This window comes from Alosa alosa, chromosome 14 (assembly GCF_017589495.1).
Source record: "Alosa alosa isolate M-15738 ecotype Scorff River chromosome 14, AALO_Geno_1.1, whole genome shotgun sequence".
NCBI lineage: Eukaryota > Metazoa > Chordata > Actinopteri > Clupeiformes > Clupeidae > Alosa > Alosa alosa.
Genome location: NC_063202.1, coordinates 1,037,977 through 1,056,643, shown reverse-complemented (window position 1 = coordinate 1,056,643; position 18,667 = coordinate 1,037,977). Strand labels below are relative to the sequence as shown.

General features: G+C 41.6%; 1 pseudogene; it reads left to right on the top strand.

The window, feature by feature from the left end:
• The first annotated feature begins 113 nt into the window (after positions 1 to 113).
• On the top strand, positions 114 to 5,147 carry LOC125307592 (annotated as a pseudogene).
• Positions 5,148 to 18,667: the final 13,520 nt, after the last annotated feature.

The window sequence follows — 18,667 nt, the reverse complement described above, 5'->3', positions numbered from 1 at the left end:
AAATATTCTTTGTGTTTTTAATTAAATAATGAAGTAATTATAAATAAATAAGTTAATATTAACTCCAAAAAGTGTTAAATAAAACAAATTTTTAAGTGTTAACTGTTAACACCATGAAAGAGTTCACATTAAAATTAACTCCAGGTGAGAGTTGTATTTTACCCCCCTTTGGATTAGTATTTTAACTCCCACAAGTGTCCCACAGTTTTAATTCCTGAAAAGAGTTTCAAAATCAACTCCCGGAAAAGAGTTACTTTAACTTTTCCCTGGAGTACAGTCGATGGTCTCACATGCACACTCAAATGTAGTTGATATAAACTCCCAGCGAGTTTATTCCAAAGGCCAGAATTTGCTGTGTACAGTACTTTAAACTTTCAAAGTTTCTTTCTTCTTTCCTTTGATTCATAAATTACTTTAGTTAAAAACAGATTTCTCGGACCTCTTCTTTTGATGTAAAGGTCAACAAGGGACAGGGACAAACCGGTTTCACTGGCTGACCAAAAGAGACCGTACTCTCTTCACAATGTCCAGCTTTTCCAAAACCCACTCCAACACATTTGCATTGGCCAACTATGGACAACACTATCTTCTCATCTCAGGCCATGTTTGTCATGCTTGTTTTGTTATTCAAATACATTGGGCAAAGGTGGCAATAATGTGAAAGCACAATAGCACAATGTCCCTGTATACTCACTCAGAGAGGCCTGGAGGCCCTGTATACTCACTCAGAGAGGCCTGGAGGCCCAGTCCAAAAAGGGAAACAGTAGGCAAACAGGATTTCCTCGAAGGGATGTGGCGTCGATGCTGGGGTTGATGGGAGATGTGCCCCAAGTTGGCCTGACTCCTATTTTTAGTGAGGAAATCCAGGGTTACTTAAAACATGTTGCTGCACTAATCTAAAATCTTGAGTAGTCTGTACCATCCGCATCTTATAACCTGCATGTCAGGTCATCGTAGTTGTCACCATGACCATGTTATTAGCAGCACTGTGGGTAGTGCAAGAGAGGATCTGCAATTGCACAGTCGAGGCTGCTGCAAGGCCCTCAAACAACTTATACACACAGTAATATCTACAGTATACCCTTTTTTAAGCTCACATTAATCAATATGTTACTGGCAGGAATTCTCTGGATTCTCTCGATTACCACTAGCCTGGGAACACCCAGACCTTCACAAGTGTACAAGTGGGAAGTGTACAAGTGGGAGTGGGTCTGGAAAAGGTTCACTGACTTTACGACTTCCAGCAGGGGCGTAATTAGCAGTGAAATTAAACTCTAATTGGTGCATTAAACTCTTACCCTATTGTTTCAAAAGTGTAGCAATCTTGTAAACGAAGGTTTTACAATCAGTTTTTTATTCAAATCCAAAGAAATACGTGTACATGCCGGATTAGCGATTGTATTTGTGTGCCGAGGTTTTAGGGACATTGGAAATGAGCTTCAATGGCCTCTTGGCCAGACGGACCTTCAGAGCAAATCCCAAATTTGCCGAATGGTCATATGGGTATTCCTAGGCTGGAATACTACTCCACTACTGCTCCATCCTCTGGAGTCTGTGTGAATGCATCAGGTCTGGGACACACTGGAAGGGAACTAAAGCGAGGGGTACACGGGGCCATGCAAAGGGCTAGGGCCACATACAAAAAAGATGCATATAGAAGAGTGTTTTTTTCTATTTTGAATGTCTAGGCATCCAGGGATACGCACCATTACCTTAATTATAGTCCACTGATTATATGCCACTGAGTTTCATGATCAGCCTCTGTGGGATGATTGGGTTGAACGCTGAGCTGAAGTCAATGACCAGCAATACATAATATTCTCATTGTCTATGTGAGACATTTTTTTTGTCATTTGGCAAACTGGACTGGGTTTAAGTGAGCTGGAGGGCTTGGCCTTGATATGTGACAGGGCGGGACTATTCCAAACACTTAATCATGACAATGATGATGTGTGTGAGTGCAATGGGACGATAGTCATTTAGGCAGGTCACTGTCTGCTTATTGGGAATTGGGATGATGGTGGTGGACTTCAAACACAGCGTGACAGTCTTAGACTCTTGGCTGCTGCAACCTTTTACAAAAAAGACTTACTTGCCAATCATCTTGGCAAGAATCCTTGCTCAAGAAGTTTATCTTCTGTTCTTCTCAGCATACAGCAATTTCTCCTACAGAGCTGCTCACATTATCGATCGGCTGAACTGAACTCTACTCTATAGAACTCTATGCTTCCTCTGCTGGCGCATAGGTTATCAGAAACTGTATCAAAATAAAAGTCCTTGCACCTTGTCAGTGCTAGTACATTAGTTTAGTTCAGACTCATTTACTCTGAATACAGGCAGCAACAGTTTGTTACACTCTCACTACTTCAATCTGTAAGGCTGTGCTGATTCTGAGTTAACCATGACATATGCATTGCCACAGGGCGAGACTCCACCAAGTCCTATGTGGAGGTTACTGAAGTGAAGAACTGGGCAGATGCTCAGAGATACTACAAAGAGAAACACACAGACCTGGCCAGTCTGAGGAATCAGGTAGAGCATGACCAGATAGAGAAAATTAGAACATATACATATATATGGGTCTGGATCGCCTGTTCAGAGATACCTGGGAGTGGTCAGATGGCTGCAGCTCCACATTCACCCAGTTATGGCGGTGGTGTGGATGGGCTGTGCACTGCAATTACACCCAGTTGTCAGTGGAATGATGAACAATGTAGCCATCATCTGAACTTCATCTGCTATGAAGGCGAGCGAGTCTCTTCACCTGACGCTTAGTGGTGTTGCCATCTCCTTTGTTTTAGTTGTCCCCTTACTGTACAGTAGTACCCTCCCCCCTTACTGTACAGTAGTACTCTCCCCTTACTGTACAGTAGTACTCTCTCCCCTTACTGTACAGTAGTACTCTCCCCCTTACTGTACAGTAGTACTCTCCCCTTACTGTACAGTAGTACTCTCTCCCCCTTACTGTACAGTAGCACTCTCTCCCCCTCTCCCCTTACTGTACAGTAGTACTCTCTCCCCTTACTGTACAGTAGCACTCTCTCCCCCCTTACTGTACAGTAGTACTCTCTCTCCCCTTACTGTACAGTAGCACTCTCCCCTCCCCCTACTGTACAGTAGCACTCTCTCCTCCCCCTTACTGTACAGTAGCACTCTCTCCCCCTTACTGTACAGTAGTACTCTCTCCCCTTACTGTACAGTAGTACTCTCCCCCCTTACTGTACAGTAGTACTCTCCCCCCTCCCCCCTTACTGTACAGTAGCACTCTCTCCCCTTACTGTACTGTACAGTAGCACTCTCTCTCCCCTTACTGTACAGTAGTACTCTCTCTCCCCTTACTGTACAGTAGCACTCCCCCTTACTGTACAGTAGTACTCTCCCCCCTCTCCCCTTACTGTACAGTAGCTCTCTCTCCCCTTACTGTACAGTAGTACTCTCTCTCCCCTTACTGTACAGTAGTACTCTCTCTCCCCTTACTGTACAGTAGCACTCTCTCTCCCCCACTGTACAGTAGTACTCCCCCCACTGTACAGTAGTACTCCCCCCCACTGTACAGTAGTACTCTCTCCCCTTACTGTACAGTAGTACTCTCCCCCCCCCCTTACTGTACAGTAGTACTCTCTCTCCCTCTCTCCCCTTACTGTACAGTAGTACTCTCTCCCCCTCTCCCCTTACTGTACAGTAGTACTCTCTCCCCCCTTACTGTACAGTAGCACTCTCTCCCCTTACTGTACAGTAGTACTCTCTCTCCCCTTACTGTACAGTAGTACTCTCCCCCCTCTCTCCCCTTACTGTACAGTAGTACTCTCTCCCCTTACTGTACAGTAGTACTCTCTCTCCCCTCTCTCCCCTTACTGTACAGTAGCACTCTCTCTCCCCCTTACTGTACAGTAGTACTCTCCCCTTACTGTACAGTAGTAGTACTCTCTCCCCTTACTGTACAGTAGCACTCTCCCCTTACTGTACAGTAGCTCTCTCCCTTACTGTACAGTAGCTCTCTCTCCCCTTACTGTACAGTAGTACTCTCCCCTTACTGTACAGTAGCTCTCTCTCCTTACTGTACAGTAGTACTCTCTCTCCTTACTGTACAGTAGCACTCTCTCCCCCCCTTACTGTACAGTAGTCTCTCTCTCCCCTTACTGTACAGTAGTACTCTCTCCCCTTACTGTACAGTAGTACTCTCTCCCCTTACTGTACAGTAGTACTCTCTCTCAATGGTGTTTTGATTTCTTACTTGAGTTCCTATCTGTTAGTGATACCGTCTCTCTGTGGATGGTCCATCTGCTCACCCTACACATTTAGCTACTGAAGATAAAAAGAGTAGCTCAGAGTGACTTAAAAACTGAACACATGCACCTTGCTTACCCCTATTTTACTTCCAGAGAAACTAGTTCTGGTCCATGAGAATAAGACCTGGAAAGAGGCGCTGCAGTACTGCCGAGAGCACCATGTGGACCTGGTGTCTGTGACGTCCGAGCGGGTCCAGCACTGGGTGAGCGAGCTGGTTAACGGAGCCTCCACTGCTCACGTGTGGCTGGGCCTGCTTCACTCCTACGGCCTGGGCTGGTTCTGGGTCTGTGGAGAGACCGTCTGCTACAGAAACTGGACCCAAGGGCATGAACAAGTGGAGTCCTTCAAATACAGAGTGGGGGCAGTGGAGTCTGGAGGGGCATGTGGGTCAGCAACTTGACTGAGACCGACCAACTCAACTTCATCTTCACCACTGAAGGTGAGTCCATCTCTGCTCAATATGGACATGAATGTGTGTGTGTGTGTCTGTGGGTAGTTGGATGGTGGTGTTTGTGGTTGGGGGGGGGGCAGGTCTTCTGATTAAAAAAATTAAGATTATTAATGGAAGAAAACATTAGAAAACATTAATGGAGGAAATAGGTATATTACAAAGTTGGTTTAACTTCAGTTTAAGTGTGTGTGTGTGTGTGTGCGTGTGTTGTGTGTGTGTGTTTGTATGCATGTTTGTGTGTGTGTGTGTGTGTGTGTTTGTATGCATGTTTGTATGTGTGTGTGCGTGTGTGTGTGTGTGTGTTTGTATGCATGTATGTGTTTGTGTGTGTGTGCGTGCATGCATGAGTGTATGTGTATGTATTGTACGTGCTTTTGTGTGTTCACATTCTCTTACAGAGCAGTAGGACTGGATCACCAGCTCAACGTTAACAACCCCAATTCAAAAAAGTTGGGACATGTGTAAAATGCAAATAAAAACAGTATGTGATCATTTGAAAATCTCATAAACCAATATTTAGCTGCAAAAAGGACATAGACAACATATCAAATGTGACCCGATCTGACAAAATCAGTCACAAGTCGCACATTCTAATTTTGAGATACAGGCCGATTACTTCAAAAATCACTGCAAATATTGATTTTTCTTTTTTGGTGTTATATGAAAGAAGAGGCATTCAAAATGAAAGTTTCATAGTCAAGACAAAAATGTAAAGTTACAAAAAATATTATTCCAGGTGGCAAAAACTACCTGTAGACCTACTTGCCTGTAACCTGTAACTTCAAACGCAATTTTTTCAGTTTTTTAATTGGAAAAAGATAGTGGGAGGCCATTATTCAAATTGACCTGGTCCCAATCCAAAGGACTTCAGGACATATGAACGGAAATGTACTTTCCTTCGTACGCAGTGTGGACGGCCATGACAGCATTGGCAGCCAGGTAATAGAGTGAACTGTCTCATCTTCCTCATCTGTCTACAACACGTAATAATTATCTGACAGTCTCTGGGGACGTCCAGTCCTTTGGATTGGAGGTGTACAGCAGGGCGTGAACACACATAGATGGCCATATATTGGCATTACCACCACAAAGACGTCTTGAAATGTGTTGGTACTCCAAAACCACCTCCAGTGCATCTTAAAGTAAAAGAGTGTATTCACACACACACATTCTGCAGCACATGGGCTTTTGTTTCTTTTGATTTCAAACTCGACCTTCACATGTTCTGTACAGATGTCATTTTAAAGCATGTAGACTTTACAAGAATGCATACAGTCTTTGTGTTTATCACTGTGTGCTGTGGTCTGTTCATCTATTGAGTTAAGTGTATTCGGTGCAGTATTTTTCCCCCTCAAGGTCCAATGGGATGTCACATGAATGGCATCTCAATCAAACTGCATCTTCAGAACTTTTACTAATGCAGAGCTCAAAACAGTCATTGAGTTAGCTCAAGTTTAGTACCATAGCCCATACATCCCTGCTATAAAAACAGCCTGACCAGCTTAAGGTGGTTTGCTCGTTAACCGTTGACCAGCTTGTTAACCAGCTTGTTTAGCCACCCTAAAATGGTTGATCAGCTAGACCAGCAAAACTCTTGTGAAAACACTTTAAACTGGTTTACCCAGTTTACAATGGTCACCAGCAATACCATCTTACACCAGCTGTATCCCACATGATAGGCTGGTCACACTAGCATGACCAGCTTCCTCAGATGGTCATTCCAGCATGTCCACATATTGGCCCAACCAGCTACACCAGCAAGAGCTGGAAGAAAACCAGCAAAGACCAGGTAAAACCAGCTATCAGCATAAGCTGGTTTCTAGCTGTTTTTTTTTCAGCAGGGATCCCACTTTTAATTCACTGAAGGTGCACACACTTCTGGCTTCTCTGCATTGGCAGAGAAACTTTACAGGTTAGCAGACAGTGCTAAACAGTCTATGTTGTGTATTATCCACTCAACTCTGTGATTGAACCTGTCTCAAAAAACAGTTGGACCTTTTCAAACTGAATTAGAAAACATTAAAACATGTTGATCAATAATTTGAGGATGTCCCTTTATTGTAGATTACCACAGTTCTATTTGTGGGTTGATTTCCCATGTACATTTTCACATAAAAAACATTTTATGTTGCATGTTTGTGTTTATAGTTAGTTAGACACTTTAAGACACTTTAAACATCAAAATTAAAATTAAGAGTTTAAAGTAGTATAGCCTACATTAAAACAAAAAATACCAATCTTTAGTAATAGAATAAATATAATTTAACAGAAGACTAATCATAAACAAATACAAACATATTATATGCAAACCGTGACAAAGGATAGATAGTTGAGGGGCAGCCGTGGCCTACTGGTTAGGGATTCGGGCCGGTTCAATCCCTGACCCAGTAGGAAAAATGTGGGCGGGGGAAGTGGTCGAGCACTGCTCTCCACATCCACGGCTGAAGTGCCCTTGAGCAAGGCACCCAACCCCTCACTGCTCCCCGAGCGCCGCTATAGCAGGCAGCTCACTGCTCCAGATTAGTGTGTACACTGTGTGCTGTGTGTTTCACTAATTCACAGATAAATGGGATAAATGCAGAGACTAAATTTTCCTCACAGGATCAAAAGAGCATATATACTTATATAAGGTAAACAGACGAGTGTTTAGACTATCACAAGAAGGACGAGCGTTAGGTAAATCATTCCACCAACAAGAAATCACAGAGGAAAAGAGTTGTGATTGTGACCTCACAGTGTTGATGGAGGGCAGATACAGCAGGTGCTCATCAGAGGACTGCAGTGGACGAGATGGGACAAGGAGCATGATCATGACAGGAGAACAGGAAGGTGCATATCCAGTAAGTGTCCTATAGGCAAGAGTGAGGGCTACAGCGCTACACTCTGGGGGCATGAACCTGGGAGGTCAGGAACATGCCCCCAGCCCAGAGTATAGCTGTAGCTTCCATTTTTTTTCCGTAGCGACAGTACTTGGTGACCTCAAGAAACGCAGGATTTCCCCTTTCAATTCTGCTAGCTATAGGAGGCCAATAAAGAGTCATTAACAAAGGAATTACATAATCTGCTTTGACTGATTAAAGACCAGACATCCCACTGCACTCTCTCTCTGTATTGTCACCAAAATGCATGAACCATTGAATGCACACAGCGAGACATGATGGTGCCTTTGCATGATGGTGCCTTTGCATATTAATTCCAACTCCATGTGTATTTGTCACAGTTTGAAACAGTAATAACATACTTATTTGAACCCTGATAAAACCAATTACAAACCTTTCAGATTTAATAGGCCCCAGGGGAGGGACAGAGTCTAAGTTAATATCAGCATCCCATCATCCTCTATCATCATCTAATTTGGACCAGGTTATTATCTCAGATAATACAGCACATATCACAAAACACGTCGAGGGCTGCAATAGATATGGCCCTCGTGCTCAACTGCATAGGTATGTGTTCTCGCCAAAGTGCTATATATGCTAATGCTAAACGCAAATAAAAAAAAATCATTTTTATTCATTTTCTTTATGGTTATGTTTGAGATTAAAGTGAAGTGAAAATAAACTACACATGCTCACTGATGCTGAAATATTATAATACTTCACAGACAGTCATGCGAACCGAGATTTTCTTGATATTATTTCTGAAATTAGAAACAGCTAATGCAATTGGGTCCCCATGAAATTGTGAATGATGTTTGGATGTGGACATCAGGACAGTGGGTGATACAAGTCCCTCAGGTCATTAGGCACAACAAGGCCATCTGGGAAGAGTAATCAGGGAAGTACTTGTAGTAGCCAGGCATTGCTTGGGATTTATAACATATGAAATTAGCTCAAGATTCGCCATGAAAGATCAGTTCATTAAAAATGCATTACATGTGTAAAGGATCAGTTGATGCTAAATGTAAAAGCTGAAAGTCATTAATCTCGGCCCCTGCTTCTTCTGTCCGAGAGTAGCCGTGTTAAAACCCTTCCAATGAGCACTGCGCATAAGCAAGCCATGCATATATGTCACGGGAACAGCCGAAGGGGAACACAAGGGGCAATGAATCAAATCTCAAATCCCAACTTCTGGCCAGCATTCCCTCTCTAATTAACAAATGGCAACAAGCCTTTGTTCCAAAACAAGGTATATCACATGGTTGCAGTTGGGCACGTATCACATGGTTGCATCACTATTCCCTGAATGTCACCGGCATCAAGGCCATGATCCCAAATCATGCTCATTATCATTCAAATGGCCTGTCAAATGAAAGGAAACAGTCGTTTGTCATTGCATTCTCTCTTCTTTTAATCATTTATCTCTCTTTTCCTTTGTGATTCATTAAAGGCACTCGTCTGTCACGCGTGTGGGCCCCCCTGGCTGAATCTGCTCAAATCAGCGTGTTGGATTACACTCGAGAGGGAGCAGGGACAGGTACCTGATGCTTCAGCATCTGCGGGGAACGGCACTGATGCGTAGACGCCATTAGCTAGGTAATGAGCCTGGGTTCTCCGGAAGGCTCGGGCCCTGAAAAGAGGAGTTTCAAGAGGAGGAGGAGGCATTTGGAAAGAGGACGAAGAAGAGGCGGAAGGCCAACAGCGTTGGGTGCTGCCAGGAAGCCCTGGTCCGGCGAGGTTTTCTGAGCCTGTTCTGACTGGCAGCTGCCGGCGCGGCGTGGAGCCGCGGGTCCGACCCACGGAGAGGTGGGAGCAAGCCGTTATGCAAATGAGCCGGCCCCCGCTTACCCCCAGACTAAAAAGCCAACTGATTGCTCTCCGAGAACGCTCCAGTGTGGCAGAGACAGCTGTTTTACCCCTCTCTCCCACCCCCCACCCCCACACACACATCACACACACACCCGCCAACCTTTCCCTCCACCCCCTACACACCCACATCTGTTGTGCCCACTCTAACTGGCCTTCCATTGCCTTTCTGGCCCTAATGCCCTCTCTCTGGCATGCCTGACTGACCCCCATCTGCCTCCTTCATTCTCCATTCCACTGTGTGATTTGGCAGCCGTGCAGGTCTGAAGGCTGTCTCTGAAGGGGTTAACTCGCTCACACATTCCAGCTTTGGCTAATGAGAATGTTTTCTCTCTTTTCGTTTTTGTTCTCTTGGGATAAAATTATTTCACCAATGTGTCGCTTTTCTAAAGGCCTGTGTCTTTAATGATGTCTAATTAGGTGTCATTTCAACCTGCTTCATCAATGCAGTATTAATAGACAATGTGCTACTTTTCACAATCAAATTGCATATTCAAAATGCCACTCTGTGCAGATTAATGTTTATATACACAATTTTGGATTGGACACAAACTATCCACTCATAATGAATGGAGGTTTAATTTGATACCCTTGACACATTCCAGTTAGACAAATTGACATGAAACATATCTGCCAGCTATAGTTGTCCACTGTCATTCTACTCAAGTCTGCCATAATTCCATTCCCTTGAACATGAAACATGAAAACATGGCGATACTCAACATCCTTGATGTTATTCTGCTTACTTTTATAAAGCTGATATTACAATGTTTGAGCCAAGGTGTTTTTCAAAAAGTGGATCTATGAACACCCGTAGAATATGTGTAGCATGAAATTGAAGGCTGGAATTCTGATATCTGTGTTTCTGCTCGGAACTGGAGTTTGGTCTCAGCAACTTCTCCTCCTCCTCATCAAACACATGTACACACACACACACACACACACACTGTTTGGTCTCAGCAACTTCACCTCCTCCTCATCAAACACATATACACACACACACACACACACACTGTTTGGTCTCAGCAACTCCTCCTCGTCAAGCCGAGCTACTTGTTCAAACAAGCACAGAAACTAACAGTAATGCAGACTTATATTCAAAGGCACTGAAAGCATAGCTGCATGAGACATTTCCCTCAGCCTCATGAATACAAGTGTGGGTTGTTGTGTGAATGTAAACAGACAGAAAGAAAGAAAGAAAGAAAGCTAAGGAAGGAGAGAGAGTGAAAGTAAACACATTGCTGATCCTTGGAGCCAATTGATTGTTTTTTGCCAAGCTAGAAACTGATGAATAATCATGTAGCATTCTCCTGCTTGGTTTCATAACGTTCTCTGATTTAATGAACTCGTTATCTGCCCCTTGTCACATCTATAATTTCTGCTCAGATGGTTTTGTAACTCCTTCTTACTCTGATAACTCATGTTTCTCTTAGTCTAATATTTTTTTTTATTCAGTGCCAAACAACTGAAAAATGACTTGGTAAAAATATTGTTTGTTGTTTTAATGCTAATTCCATTCTCTTCCCAGATGGATATACCACCATACCTGCCCCCGAATGTGAATTATTTCTCACCGTAAGCTATAAACAACAATCATTTCACAGAGTGTAACCTTAAAGGCAATCTTCAAGGATCATAAAATGTCTTCACTAAGTGACGGGAGTTTTCTTTGAGTCTGTAAACCTTATTAAATAATACACAGAGGTTGAGCTATTTATTTCCCCTGGGCTGCTCTTCAGCCGTAAATGGAGTCCTCAGGTTGGGCTTGTCCTTAATACATCACATTTTGACAAGGCAAACTACTAATGTGTGAGTTGCTGTCAGAAGATAATGAAATGCAAACAATACAGATGGCGCCATAAACACTGACAGATAGTTTGTAGTCTAGATGAGATGGTGCAAGGTTCAGGGACAGGTTGATGACAGCTGCCATTCACTTCTCTGGCTGAAATGTCAGGTATGTTCTCCCAATACAACTTGGTGTGGCTGGATCAGATTTGATTTGGGGTAAAGTTGTACGAAGTAAACACACACACACACACACACACACATTCTAACACTGGTATCTTACTTGACTTACCTGTGTTTACAGAATAAGCATGTAGAGAATAATGCATGTAGAAAATATATTGATAGTAATCCTCTATATGAAACAATGGAAACTATTTTACTACTCAACATTATGAAAACATATAGTCTATTTCACAGACTGGGTGACATGTTGTTTCCATTTCATTACAAAATGAATAAAAAGTAAACATGTCTTTACTGTAATTCAATTAGTGGAATGACATTGAGGAGAGTGTCAGTGCATGCCGTTACAGAAGTCTTCCTTATCATGCTAACAGCGTGAGTAAGTGGATTGTTCGACACAGGGTCTGGCTAGTACTTTGCAGATGTTTTAGCCACAATGATGTTAAGTATGAATTAACAATATAAAAAAAACCCATCAAACAGTAAATACAAAAATATATTTAAAAAAGATATATATTTTAGAAAATACCTGCATTTGTATAAATGGTTAAACGTTTTACACAGTACTGTGTGCACATACACAAACATGTAGGTTCCTATGCATTCCATTGTGTACATTTTTATTATTTTTTGTGGGCTGACCTTGGAATATGTGTTCTCAGTATGGCATGGCTTGGCTAAACCCATCAACCTACTCACATAGATAACCATCAGGTGCACAACATAATGTACATAAATGTTGAGTGTAATTGTCATAAGTCCAAATGCAGTTTGGACATTTGAGTTTGACTTGCATGTGAATCTGAGTAAGTGATGATCCTTCCATCTGAACATTGAAAGAGTGTGTGTTTGCTGCTGAACCCCTGGTGGGAGATGTACAGTTTGGATCATGTACAGTACAGTATGGATCATGGACAAATAAATGGGCAAAATAGTGGTATTTGCAGCATGTGTCACTTGTAGGACCAGCAGAGTTCAAATCATGTGGCCTGTCCGTGGTAATGAACCAACGAGATGGAAAATCATTATAACCCAAGTCCTAATTATGCTCACTCAAGCAAATTTGATGGCTTCAGCTCAACCATCTCCATCTGGAGAGAGAGAGAGAGAGAGAATAAGTCCCATCAAATCAGGGAGGATGATCTGGTATTGTTTGGTGATATCATTAAACACTACACAAAGCAATAGATACATGAGCTTTTGTAGGTTTGGTAGTCTCAGGTATCAGATCATTTTTGCTCTGTTTAACCCTTAAGACAACATAATTAGTTATTTTGTCTACAAACAATGGCTCAAACTCTATTTGTAGACAAAATAACTAATTATGAATCGGATATAATGGGAAAATAAGTCCCGACAGGGTAAACAGGACTCCAATGCGAAATGGACCTCTGAACATTGGAAAGGCCTGTTCATGTTAAAGGAACTTTCTGTCACATTCTGAAGAGCCGTAAAATAAGTGGACCTTTAATAGGCAGAATTGGGTCTCTGCCAGTAGCGATGCCATGAATGCCTGATATTGCTCTATGTAACTTGTTCCGGACAGAACATGAACCCTTTCATCAGTTCTCCAGCACTGAGGACCCCCTTTGCTCTAAATTTGTTCTCAATGTGTGAGGAAAAGTCGGAATACTACATGGTCTTACTTTTATGGAAGAGGGTACTTTTAATCAGAGAGGACCACCGAATATGGCCTGCGCAGACACAGAGACATCAAAAACGAAGCATATGCACACTACTGCTGTTGTGAGCCCAGTTTTGACATAAACAAACTTATGTCAGCAACCCAGTAGCTTCAAGTAAAGCATCAGCAAAAAAAGTCCTAACATTATTTCAGGTTTGTATTTAATTAATGGTAAACATAGCATTTCTGATATTATTTAAAAATAACCATTTTATGGCAGTAGATTTTTTACAATGTATGTATCTCACTTCTAAATGTTCGGAATGGCCCCTCATGCTATATAGTCCACTTGCCTAAAAAAAACATTTGATTATGTGTTCAGCTCTCTGAGGTCTAATACTGAGATGTTATAGCACCTTTTTTGATGAATGTATAAGAGACTTGAAGTGGCCTCATTTGGACTTTCAAACCTATTGTCACTATGCTCTGTCTTTCTTTCCCCTTCAATGACTAAAAGCACCTGAAAGATCAATGTGACATTTACAGTGAAAACCCACTCAAGTAGAGGGCTGTTGGGTCTGAGACGTTGACTAGATGAATTACCGTCCCCTATTTGATTGCTCTTCTCTGGGGTGTGCACAGAATTTTTAGTGCCCATTGAAGTGTCACTTTATGATTAAAATCAATCATAGAGTTCTGCATTATTAGAATCCCAATTGTCTCTTTAAACTTCAGTAATGAAATTCAAACAGAGATAGGTGTGCTTATTTCATTAAATGTTAAATCAGTGATAGGTAAACAGATGCGTTTTTTGTTGGGTGAATCACAACATAATTAGAAAAGTGTCCTCATCACTGCACATTACGTTTTCATTAAGAAGAGTAGAAATGTGCCTATACATAGAGCGCCCCGATTACTCGGTGTCACCAAATGCACCCTGTCTGGTTGAAACAATTTCACACTTAGAGTCCAATACATATTACAGACACAGGCACACACGCACACACACACACACACACACACACACACACACACACACTTAGCTGTAGAAGGCCATATTGCTATGCCATTAACGCTGAGTGAGTATGGGGATATTTTGCCTGTGCACAATGCCGAATTGGATTTGCTGTCTTCATTATTACAGTACTTCCCATATGCTTCAAACTGTCACTTTTTGAAGACTTCCTTATTGTCTGTTTGCATGCATGTGGGATTGTATGGTGATTATGTGTGTGTGTGCGTGTGTGTGTGATTGTGTTGCGTCTCTTTAGCTTTGTGTGCTTGTGTGCTTGTTTATCATCCACATTGTTTACTTCCATCCATTCATCTCGATGAACTGCTTCTGTCAAATAGTAAAGAAAAAATACATTTGATTATATTATTGATGTGACAATATATTACAGTTAGCTTGCAGGACATCTCTGTGGATTCATTCTAGCTTATTGATTTTTTGTATGAGCGTATATGGCTTGGAAATGATGTTTGGGATGCAGGGATGGCATGTGCAATGAACAGATGAAACCACCAAAAGTCTTTATCTAGGTGATAGCAAGTACAACATTCCTTAAAGCACAATTGTGATGTGATCTGGGAAAACCCTTCCAATTTATGATTCTGATACCATCCTAGCAACATCCAAGATTATGGGAGTTTCATATCCAGGATATTGCTAGGGGATAGTGTCCAGAATGTTGCTAGGATGGTATCACAATCTTAAGGTGGAATTTCACCAGAGAGGGTTGAAACAGAGCAAAAATCTAAGAATTTTAAGCGCACCATATGCAGGGTTTTCCTAGATCGCATCAGAATTTATTTACTGATGATATATGTCAAGAACTGTAATATAGCAAAGGTCTGTGTACAATATTGACAGTGCTGTGTATAAAATCCAGACTAAAACTGTAAAACCACATGTTTGCATGTGTATAAATATGTCTTTGTATCTGTGTGTGCATGTATACATGTGAGTTATATTTGCATATGTGTCTCTGTGTGTATATAACTGTGTGTGTGTTTGTATGGTGTGTTCAAGGTGACTGACAGGTTGTTCTACTGTATGTTTGCGGGGGTAAGTGAACCCTTGGAAAACCCTCAGCAGGAAGAATCCTTCCGGAATAACTGGATTCCATGGTTTTAGCTTCTTAAACGTTCTGCACGCCTCAACATTGGCTCCGGTATGTGAACTTTGCTGACCTCTAGAAAACACATAATGACTGAGTTGGCCCCCTCGGAAAAACCTGTGCGAAACTTTACCCTACACATTTTAAGTGACCGAAGCGCTGGCCTGGGGCCAGCTGAAATGGCTACACTGTGCTTTTAAAAGGGGATGATGGTGCACTGAGTGACTCAAGGTCAGAGGATGACTTTACCCTTTTGGCCAGGATCCAAACAGCGGCAGTTTTTTTTTAAAAAGAACAATAACAAAAAAACAGTTGCATTAAGTTTGGAAGCTTCTTTGCTCTCAGTCTTATTACTGTGATTTGTTGAACTATTATGCATGTTTGTTGCTACAGTTGTGGCTTCTCTGTGCACAATAAGTAAACATTCCAAACTACTATTTGATTTGCAGCTAAGGCAAAGAAAACTGATTATAAAAGAAACAGTGTTTACCAAGAAATATCTCATCTGACTTCTGGACCATAACATTCGACAAATAGGGAAGACTGACATGGAAAAATGGCTGCCATGACATCCCTGGTCTGTTCTGCAAAGCATCATTGTCACCTACATATAGTTCCAGCTCTGGAAGCTATACCAGGAAGGGTAAATCAGTGTGAGTCATGCAGAGTGGTAAAACAGCTTTACTTTATCATAGCACACATTTAAGCAACATTTTCTTCTGGACATACCCCCCATGGTTGAATGCTTAGTGTAGGAGCTGCTTTTTTGATGAATTATGGCATTCACTCATAACACTGTTGACCCTCTGTTGTAGCAGTCTGTCTTTTTCAATAAAATGCATTTAATAGATATCCGTTCCACACTGTTGGGCTTGCACAGTAGAATTTGAATATTAGAGCTTCTCTCTCTCTCTCTCTCTGTGTGTGTGTGTGTGTGTGTGTGTGTGTGTGTGTGTGTGTGTGTGTGTGTGTGCTTTTCCATGATTAGAGCAGAGTACACACTGACACCTTGTGGTCACTGGGCAAAACACCACCCTGCATTTCTCAGCCCATTGTAACCATAGAAACAAGACATGCATCATCAAGTTATCATTGTCTTACATTTTAAATAACATTTTAAATAAAGAAAGAAATCTCTACACAGATCAATAGATACATCTAGAAATGAAGCGTCAGTCATGGGCTAGTTAAGCTTTCAAAGGGCCACTCATAATGCAATGGTAAGTGCAACAGTCGTGGATTGGATTTTATTGACAAAAGAAATAACTTAAAGGAGAAATCCTGCGAGTTTTCACATAGATGTTTCTCACAACGTAGTAAAAATTCGGAGTAGCACAGATGTAGTATTAGCTATGGCAAGGACTCCCTTTTGTGCACCTTAATTAAAGTTTATAGCTAATTCTACATCTGTGCTGCTCCGAATTTTTACTTTTAGTAAATAAAATAATCAGTTTTACATGCAGCCAGGCAGCTACAGCACTACACCCTGGGGGCATGTACATGGGGGCTCACGCTAGGTAAAACTGATTTTTTTTTTTTTTCCATACCGACAGTACTCAGTGACCTCGAGAAACAGAGATCTATGTGAAAACTCGCTGGATTTCTCCTTTAACTCATATAAACTTTTGGATTTTGAGAGTCAATTTCTGGATGATGGAGTGATAGAAGGAGGTGGTAATAAGGTTTACTTATTTAACCATGACAGTGTGCATTGTACAAAGCATCTGAATATAAAACCAAATTACATATTACGTTATTCTTATGTGATGCTTACAAACATATCAAGTACAGGACCTCATTGTGATATCTGTGCAGATAGTCTTTTTATGAGTGCAGGAATGTATCAGCATGTCACGATACATATGGCTCATTTCACTCAGTGATTTAAAATGATAAGGGACTGAATTCCATCACATGGACGTGTCTCTGAGGGCTGTAGTGTTGAGCTTTCTACTAAAAGTGCATTTAGCACACTTTAAGTGGATTTGCAATCAGGAGCACTTAATGAGAATAAATGAGTCACTCTCTTTGGCCACTAATGAAGACTCAGTCGGCTGTCTCCCAAAGCATGTCGGTCAAATGTGTGTGTATATCCATATTTCCCAGAGTTCCTTTCATGTTTCTTAAAAAATCATTGCGCAATGTGAAGGAGGCATGAAACATCCCTGTCGGTGTTTAGAAATTGTCCTTGCAAAAGGACACTGTGTCCTTATTTGGATTCATCGTGGTCATGCTCTATGCTCGTGTGCCAGTGCACATTTCAGGGTTGAGTGTTCCATAGCTGGTGGAAAACAACCAGCCTTGTTTACACACTGAATCGCATGCAAGATAATTGACAAAGCACTGGAACTCGCTTTGCGTGCTCTTCTCATGCAATATGCATTGTTTTTACAAAGCTTTCACAAAAGCAGGGAAACATGAATTAAATGGAATTTTGAGTACCAAAATGAAAACATGTGAGTGTGTGCTGACTTATAAAATAAATCAAAATAGTTGGCTTACTAAATGGGGTCTACGTGCATGCCCCAGTGTTGTGGATCTCATACAGCACAGCCTTGTCAGAGATAAGTACTGCTTTGCTGGCGATAAACAGTGTGTCTGTGTTGGAAAAAAAGGGTTGGAGGCCTGATGTGCTGGCTCTCCCTGTTTTCCTCTTTGTCCCACTGTGCTGTCACTCCCCCCATCGCTTGCCTTGTTGGGGGGTGCAGGACGTTTGAAAAGCCCAAAGCTACTGGACGTGCCTCGACAAACACTCTGGCATCCCTCCAATCCAATTTAAAAAGGTTTTGTTAAATCAGCGCTTGCATTGGTGAAACAGTAAGAGGCAATTCAACTATATCTTGGATCTCATCCACGTTTGCGAAAAGGGGTTAAATAACAATTGTTCGGTCTGGACAGCACGGAATGTGATACCTAATAATTTCAGGTGATGTGGAAGGGTATATGGTAACATCAGATGTCATCAACTGCAAGGACATATACAGACTCAAGGTCCATAGAAGAGCAAACAAACCTACCCTGCATAAAGAACAAACAAGCACAGACACACATTATTATAAAATCAATGATCAAATGTACAAGGGCTGACAAGACATAAGCTTGGAAGGTATTCTGGGTCTATGCCAAGAATATGTATTTAAGTGGTAAATTATATTAAATCTACATTGTACTTTTGACTAATCGTCATCTTTTGTAATGTAGCCTATGGAAGTTCAACCACATAGGACACAAATGAGTTGGGATTCTTTCTTTAATTTTATTAACCAGTGTGTAGGTAGTAACCAAAAATAGTCTCTGGCATTCAACGCCTAAAATACGTTAGCATGAATTGGTAATGTTGAAGCTTTGTTCTCTCCAACGAAAATACGGCAGTGGGCTTATTTTCTAAAACCAAACAAACATACACACACACTTAGAAATGGATAACAACACTTAACATGTCTCATATCAAAATAAAAAAGTA